The sequence below is a fragment of the Lepisma saccharinum genome, unplaced genomic scaffold (genome assembly GCF_977018435.1).
Source record: "Lepisma saccharinum unplaced genomic scaffold, izLepSacc3.1 HAP1_SCAFFOLD_449, whole genome shotgun sequence".
NCBI classification, from domain to species: Eukaryota; Metazoa; Arthropoda; class Insecta; order Zygentoma; family Lepismatidae; genus Lepisma; species Lepisma saccharinum.
The window spans coordinates 165,111-174,549 of record NW_028143146.1 but is presented as its reverse complement, the minus strand read 5'-3'; positions in this window follow the sequence as shown (position 1 = coordinate 174,549).

Sequence of the window (9,439 nt, the reverse complement as noted above, 5' to 3'; positions counted from 1 at the left end):
CTAATCCATTGTTACTTGATTCCACACAAGCTTTATCTTGTTCATGCTTATTAGAATTTGTTTGAAATTTGAGTTCCCGTTAGCACACAGTATGCGCGAGAACTGAGAAGAAGGGAAGATGTAGAATGTTGATTGCAATACTGAAATTGAATCATTACAACACTAACTTGAAAACTTGGTCAAGGCCGTCCGCAGAAATGTATCCATGTTGGGCCAAAGTCACTTTCATACATTATGTGCCTATTTGTTCGAATTTCTAGAGAAAGCAAGGCATATACTATAGAAAATAAACATTTCTCAGTTAAGTGCATCGTTATTAGTAGTATTAGTATTACATAACAATTTCGTTGTTTGACGATAAAATTACTTTACCTTTTGTTTTAATATTTACCCAGAAATGAAACATGAATCATAAATGGATAGTTTATGGTCGGGTCGAGAATAGAATATGACGTTATTTGTATCTCATATTAGGAAATTTTTATTAATACCTAAGAAATATTTTTTAAACAAGGGAAGTGTGCATGAGCGTCATAAAGCAATATGTATTTCGAGAAAAGCAAAACAAAATTCTAAATGGGACATTTGGAGAGGAGTGAGCAAGTGAGCAGGATTTTCTTGAAACTGACAAAATCCATTTAAGTCTCCTGTTCTTTCTAAATAAGAATGAGATGGATGTGACTATTAAGAACGGTTCGCAGTGCGTGTCGGAGTGAGCAAGAAATGTTTAGTAAATAGATTTCTTGGAAAACTGAGTGCTAACTTTAAAGTAAAAAGCATAACCTCGAGTTGCGGGCCATAGAAACAATTAGAGTCCAGAGCGAGCAAAACAATTGTTACTAAATACATGGTAAAAACAGACAACTTGGTCCAAATTTAATAAAGTATATCTTGTCCCAACCCTCCATCCCCGGTCACGTTCCTGGTCTTGTATAAGTGGCACTTCACCAGAAACCTAATTCATTGCCTGTGTGCTCACTGAAGGTCTGTCTGCATGAGACGATTCCAGACAATTTGGCGCCAGCGGCCAGCTGGGTCGCTCGGAACTTGCTTTTGACGCGGCACGATTCGAATGGAAACAGACAACTCTGGTAGTGATTGTTGCAGTCTAATTATCAAATGGATATTTCACTTACTCTCGTTGCCTTCAGGAATTCTATTTAAAGCAGCCCAATAATCAAAGAACGAAATAGCTATATTGGGAACCTTTCAACAACTCCAAGTCCACTTTATGCACAATAAGGCTAATCGGGACTGGACCTACAGTTTAAAGTGGGATCCGAGCCACTTGTGCCTTCACCGGGTATCGAACCCTGGACCCCTTGATTGCAAGGCGACGACGCTACCACTGCGCCATCGGGGAGGCCCAGTACATAGTGTGCCAGAATATTTTAAATAGCAGGTGTTAATTGTATTTTTGACTGTAAACACGAGAATCTAATAAAACTGTTCCTACATTTTTCATCACGTTCTAATGAAGTCAAAAATACAATGTTCAAACTTTCTTGTAATACTTTTCTATATATCCAAATTACAAGATGTAATTTCTGAATGATAACTTTGTTGCAACATTAATATATGTCTGTCATTGTAATCAGCATTTCTCAGCTACGGTATAGTAAACGTTCATGAAACTTCTCACTCTTTAAAATTATGCACTTTTTGCGTGAGGCCCGCCATCATAAATTAGGAGGTAGGAAAAGAAACGGATGACACGCTCACTCACCAAGAGGCCTTGCATCAGTGGTGCTTTCAAATCTGGGCCGAATAACAATTACAAAAGTCAGAACGAGTTTACGCCATAGATTAAGCTGATGCACTCGTATCCGGACTAAAATTTTCTGTCTTCTACAGATGACTGCAGCCATAGCAGCTTCGTCGACGGTCAATATTTTCCAAATAATTGCCCTAAATCAAGAAATGTTCCAAAATAGTGGGACATTAAGTGAAATATAATATGTGGCCCCTTACAACTACATCCATGCAACGCTGTAATGCACTTTACTTTACCCTTGCATGTTTCCCATTCATATTATTTATTAGTATTTTTTGTGTTAAGCACTCTACACCTTTCCAACGACATTGAAATCTAAAGTCTTAAAATACCACCATAAAATAGAGATTGTTCATTTAGTGCTCCTAGGCTTGTTGCACTACGTCGCTGTGTATTAGTAGCGACATGTTTTGTGCTGCCATTGGTTGGAAATGTTCCGTGTGTACGTCGAACCAAACTGTTTCTTTCAAGGTTAATTGGTAAAACTACACACAATAATAAAACTAGACCGTATGATCGCAATAATCGAGACAGTTAGCTTCTTGTGCTTTTGTAGTCGAGTCAGTTTGTTCTGCCAAGACGACACCATCTACTTTTTATAAGTAGTTAATTGAAAACATTTCTTGTGACTAAGAAATGTCTCCCTCTGTTGCTAATATCGGATTCTTGAGATAACAGTGCAGAATAATAGTGTGTTCGCCTCTATCTCACTTTGGTGTAGCCACTTGTTTTATTGCGTCATGTTATGAGAGTTATTTCAGCCGACATTGCAAGAAAATGTAACGTAACATCAGTTTAGGGTTGTGAAGTCTGGGTAGTAATGTTCCCATTGAAAGTCAATAATGTTGATACAACACAGAAGTGTCCGTGACTGTACGATATTATTATTTACCAATAATATACTTCTCCCAACTCTGCCTCGAGAACGTTGGTTCATTTCTCTTTCTTAATCGTGGTTGCGTCTTGAAATGGTTAAGTGTTTGTGATATCGAGGTAGCAAGGTGGTAAAAAGGGTTATTTCTTATCGACATGAAGACTTAAACTTCTTGACTGTATGCTTGCTTTTGGTGCAGGTGGAACTCGTTTGTTTGAGTTGGTGTTTTAAGTCCACTTTATACACAGTAAGGCTAATCGGGACTGGACCTACAGGTTAAAGTGGAATCCAAACCACGAAATGCCCCCACCGGGTATCGAAACCGGGACCCCTTGATTACAAGGCGACGAAGCAACCACTACGCCATTTTTTTAAGGAATACCCCTAACCGGAAGTATCCCCCGTTTTTTCGCTATATATTCAAAGATTTTCATTTCTCGGTTATTCTCAATTTCAGCTTTTATCATTTGGACAAACAGAAATACCCATGCCTTACCCGGTACTCGAACCCGGAACTCCTGGCGTCGTAGCGCGCCGCGCTAACTACTCCGCCAAGGAGGTCGACAGGGCGATCGGGGAGGCCTTAGGTGGAACTCGTACCCCTCCTGGGGTGTAAGGGGTGGTGACCTTCCACGTAGTACACCCAAATGTCAACCTCACTTCCACGTTAGTACACCCTGGACGAAGACTAACGAGGCTCTGGCGACTGGCCCCATGGCCAGTATAATTTTGTTTGTATTGTCCTGTTGTCCTTAAGTGTGCTGAGTGCCCGTTTATAGCCTCAGCTTTTAACAGAAGTCAGAACATTTTAAGATTTTTAAATATGCAACGTTAGAGTTGTTCTTTGTAATGATAAGGGGCTGGCCCCCGTATAATGTGACGGGAGCAAAATAGCCTAAGTGCTGACGCTCCCACAATTTTAAAATCAAATTCAAATTCAAATTCAAATTCGTACCCCTCCTACTTGACTGCGAGAAGAACTACCGAAGTAAGAAAGGACCGGGCGTCCGGTAAAAAAGGCGCGAAAACGAAATGCTTGTGGTCCAGGTGCTAGGATGCAAAGAAACGCCAGCAGACTTCATGGGTGACGTGGAAGTAGAAGTCAGGTGATCAACAGTTACTGGGTGATTGCAAGAAATGAGATTTATAAAACATTTTCTTATCCGCTCCACTCGCGAAACAAACATTTCTGTACGCTTCACATCAAGTTTATACGTCAATCATTCATTATTACAATTACGCCCTATTTCAGGGGATCAGTGGCATTTCAGTGAAAATATCGCACCCCGGGGCGCCGCGGAGCACACTTTGGGAACCACTGCCCTATTCAATATTGAATCAGTTTGTGAAGAAAGGTTCAATTAAAATGTCCATTAAGACTCACACCATTATATACTTGGATAGTTTTATTGTACTGGACTTCTGTTCTCAAGCAGAGAGATAAAACCGTAACAATTCTATTGCGAGTGACCCTTCACAACAATGAAGCAAGTGAGCTCCTAGTTCCAGCAAATAATCTGTTATGGTCGCTTCAGTAGATTATAGTGCACACTCAGTGTGCACAGAAAATAGAGTTTCAAATATAATGAGTAGCTTCGCAAATGTTCTGCGGAGACTGTATTTGTATAAGCATTCTCTTCCTTTCCTGAGGAGAATTCAATAAAACAATAGCTTGGTGTAGCTTTCAGAGGGGAGCGGCACGTGACACGCTTAACTTGCAAACGCTGCAAGTGTCGCTCTGATTAGGCAGTTTTCTCAATACCGTGCATCCTGTCACCTCCTGCTCTTGTTAGCTCATGCGCGGTGAATGCTTGAATTTAAACTAACTGTGATAATGTCGCTTGTCGCCTCACTTGTCGTCTGTCGTTTGCTGCTTTTATGCTTTGTAAGGGAGATTACACACGAAAGCGACAACCAACACGTGTCCCTTGGAAGCGAACCAGCAGTAATGAATTGAACCTTTCGAACAGAAGCGACACGACAAGATGCAGGTGTCTCTTGTAGCTTCCGTGTCGCTCTGATTGGCCAGTTTTGTTGATACCGTGCATCATGTCGCTTCGCGCATGCGTGGTGAATGTTTTGCATTATATTGAATGGTCTAATGTCGCTTGTCGCTTTGGTATAAAATCTCCATGTCGCTAGTCGCCTGCCGTTTATGCCGTTTAAGCAGATTCCAGACCAAAGCGTAACGCGACAAGCGACAAGCCTCGGTAATCAATGAAACGTTTCGAACTGATACAGCACGGTAAGCTGCAAATATTGCATGTCGCTTGGTTGTGTCACTCAAACTGGCTATTTTATCAATGTTGTGCATCGTGACGCCTCCACTTGTTGTCGTGCACGGGCGGTGAATGTTTTAGTCTACAAGACAAAAGGGACCCGTGTCTCTTGTCGATGTGGAAGCACACTGTCGCTTGTCGCCTCCGTCAGAATTCTTCCCCTGACCCCTTCAAGGAGACTTCAGATCGAAGCGACAAGTGGCAGGCGACAACCGACAGGCAACACTGGCATGGACGTCAGCAGGTTTTTTTTTCGAGGGAGGGGCAAGGAAGGTATTTTTTTCCAGAGGGCAAATAAGCCACATTTTCTCCAATGTTCCCTCAAAAAACATTGCTTACATTTGAATTTATCATTTTCGTGCATTAATAAACACTTATTATTGTGGCTTAAATGAAATTATATGTGTGAAATATATAATTTGTTTGACTTTCATTTTCCAGGGGGGGGGCACGGCCCCCCTTGCCCCCTTCCGGACACCCACGAACACTGGCGACTTCAATCTAAAGCAAGAAATTCACCGCTCATGCTCGAAAAACCTAATGCATCGACCCGCAAGCGACATGTGCAGCTTGCCCTGTCGCATCAATGCGAAACGTCGAATTGATTACTGAGGGTTCAATTCCAAGCGATACGTATCTTTTGTCGCTTGTTACCTATTGTGTTTCGCTTGGTAGCGTTCCAATAAAGAGCTTCGTTTCACACCGTTGCCGCATGATAGGCCGCACAAGACTGCTTTGATTTCTGAAATCTTCAAACAACACAAAAAAGTATGCAAAGTAAAAATTAAGAGTAAGCGATTAGGGTAAATGTGATTATTATCTCAATTCCACAGTGAGGCAAAAACTCCTTCAGTACGCCACTGACTGCGCAGCAGTCTGACTGCGCCCTTCCTCAACTGCGCCCTTCCCGCGAGAGGAACTCTTTCCCCCCCCCCCCTACCCTTCCTAATGCTCTGTGCCGAGACAGAGACGCGCAAGCTACGCCCTCTCAATTGACGCCGTAAAGCGCATTTCACAACTATTGCCAAATTCGGTATGGCACGTAGCTGCTTACACACAGGAAGAAATCATGTGACCTACAAGAATTGTGATTGGTTGGACGGTTTGTGCAATATTGATCGGTACCCACAACGGATGCAATTGTATTAAAAATTACAACACGTAAATCAGACAGGTGATATTGGTACCAGGTTCCAACAAGAATAGTAACCATTTTTTCGTCAGGAAAACTGCATAAATGATAATTTTCAAAAACCACGGTGGTATTTGTAATTACATGCATGGTCTCGACATTTTAAAATGAATTTGATTATGCTAATTTATCAAATTATAGTGGTTCCAACAACATATGTACACTCACTCGGGCCTTATAAGACCACGTTTACACGTATGTGTGTGTGCTTTTGCAGATGCTACCTTATGGGGACACTCGTCAGTTGTGAATCCACCTTGTGGGGACCGCACCGACTTGTGGGGACCAAAATCCGGTCCCCACAAGGAAATCGTTACGAAAATACATTTAGAAGCCTCGGATCACTGCCCTTGAATTTTTGAGGAACGATAATGGAATTACCTAATAGGAAATACATGCAAGAACCTGATGGATAGCATCCTTACTTGGGCAAATTTGTTTTTCACGTGTCCCCATAGGGTGGCAAATTTCAATGCAACGTGTGGGATGAGCTTACCATTTTCCACACCAGGTGGCAGAAAAATCGCGTCCGCGTTACACACCCACACGCTCTGGTTTTATCGTCCTTGTCGGTACCCGGGGGGAAGTGGAGTAAGGGGGGAGGTTTCGGGTGGTGGTGCGGTGAGAGGGGGAGCGCATACACACGATTTCTTTCCGAGTAGACCTTGTGGGTACCGGAGAATCACCTCCCGGTCATAGGCCAAGATATTCAAGGTGTATCGGCGCTCGTCAGGAGAGGTTGAGACAGTGTCTGGCTGAAGGTCACTTTTTACCCCACAGCTTTCTGGAATTCGATTTCTGAAATACTTTTAATTCTTATTATTTGGCGCCATTGCCCTCTATCTAAATCTATGTTTCGCAACCGGTGTTCCTCCACAAGGTCACGGGTGTGCTGCGAACTTTTGTCTGTAGTAACAAATTGAATGTAAATTATTTAATCTGACTACCATGCGAGAGACCCGGGTTCGATCCCCAGCGGGGGAGAACCAGTATATTTTCCACCTGTTCAAGCGGTTCTGGCGCCCACCCAGCGTCATATAAAGTGGGCACCTTGAGAAAACTTTTGACGAAAGAAGGTGGTCATGGACGTGGTGCTGATCACTTCACCCCCACCTTCGACCGTGATCAAGAATGTGTAGGGTCCAAACTCCACACTCTACTCCTTCATGGCATGGTGCAATGCACAGGGAAGCACTTGACTTTTTACTTTACAAATTTGTTTTCTTAAGTTTGTATTTTTTGCTCTGTCATTGTCATGACTTAAATAAGACACCCCTTGATGGCAAGGGTCAGTTTGTTATTACACATACTTAATCTCTACAGGCGTTTCGGATCTATATAATCAGCTGCATGAATCGTTTCAATAATAATAATACCAAAAGTACCTATGAGTGCAGTGAATTGGATTATTATTATTATTATTATTATTATTATTAGTAGTAGTAGTAGTAGTAGTAGTAGTAGTAGTAGTATTTTTAACTGATTATATTGTAACTCATTCCCAAACTTTTAATTTATATCAACAGTGCCGTAATGTATATTTTTTACATAAATAAATTTTATGATGTGCCGTGTTCAGTACTGGATAATTTATGGTATTCTGCGAGGACAAGAAGGTTGCGGAACATTGCTCAACCTTTACTTTTACAGATGACTGAGTATTTTGATGGGTTTAGAATTATCAGAAGGAAAAAGGGGGGAACACCATACTTTCGGAGGTATTTTCTTATGCCCTGGTACCTTAAAATTAACTCAGGGCGTGAGTTCCGCGATTTTTCTTTTACGGATTCCCTTTTTGATTCATCCTTTATTTTCCTTATTTTTTTGTTTACAGTAATTCGCTGTGACATTGGCATGAAGAACCAAATTTGTTCGGTTTTCCTGAACAACGTTGGTTTTACAGCATTCTACGAGGAGATAAGTAAGATTAAAATAAACGTTAATAATAGTAGGAGGTAAATGTGTGTTAGTGTTCAACATTAATAATATTTATGAATACATATACAAAATCACATAAGTGTGTAATTGGTTTGGTAATGTTTTGTTAGGATAGGTTACATTGTGTGTCGTGTGCCTTAATGTTAGTGTTAGTGTCTGAAGGAAGTCATGAGCTAAAAATACGTCCGTTAAAAGTGTAAAGTTAGAGAGGCCCTATCACGGGTAAATACATGTTGTTTAGTTATTTTCCCCACTTATTTTTTCTTGCTTCAACCTCGATAGCGAGAAAAGATTAAGATTCAGTTGAAGTGAAGAAACGTCTTTTGGTACTTAATTACTGCGATGTGTAGGGAGTAAAACCACAGACTAAAAAACGAGGGAAGAACAAAGTCAATACCTATTTTGTTTTTTGTTTCTTGACTGTAAACTTACTGTTCTCTAGGACACAGCCTATATATTATGCAAGTTCTGTCCCAAAAGTAATTAGACCAATTCTGCAAAAATCGTTTTGTTGAAGGTACTGGTGTGTTTAAGGGGGCTATCGAATTTGAAGCTTCTCAGAACATTCTCTGCACGTAAATACTATCAATTAAATTCAATACCAATTTATGTGATGTAAAAATGTGAATAGAATTTATATTTTTTCAAATATGCCTTTTTGAATGTAACAATGCTATTGTACGTTTAATATTGTTGCCAAGTTGCTCGATGACTTAGAGACAGTCAAAGACGACAGTTGCTACCACTAAGGTATTCAGATACCTGTAAACTGCACCGTCCCGCTTCAATTCATTCATTATTGTTGCAGCCTAATAGGAAGGAATCACTGATTCTTCAAACTGTTATGGGTTTTCAGCGACGTATTTATGTGCAGCAACCATAGGCGTAACTTAGTAGGTGCATAGGAGACACTTGCTCCCAATTTGTTTGGGTTTATCACGAGATAATGGTACTTTTGTTAACTCCTGAAACCCGAGGATTAAAGTAATCAGTAATTTTATGATTTTGCAAATGTAACACCTATTTATCAAAATATTTCTGGATGATATTTCTATGAGCTGCAAAAAAGAAAATATTCTGCTCCCCCCCCCCCCCATGAGTTACGCTACAAATTTTTATACTATATTCTGAGAATGCGAGACAAACATTGAATATTTCATTCTGTAAAATAACGTAAAGTTTTATGGTTGACGTAAAAGTGTGGAAGAAATCGAAGAAAAATTAAATTTAGATAAATAACATCATAAAATCGGATCGTCTTAATGCGAACGAAATTAAATAACGGTCTATTTCTGCCATGAATTCAATGGCGCTTCCAGGAAATTAGTAAGAAGCCTAATGCTGCTTTTTCACTCTTGCAGATGTATTTTCCCAGTATTATT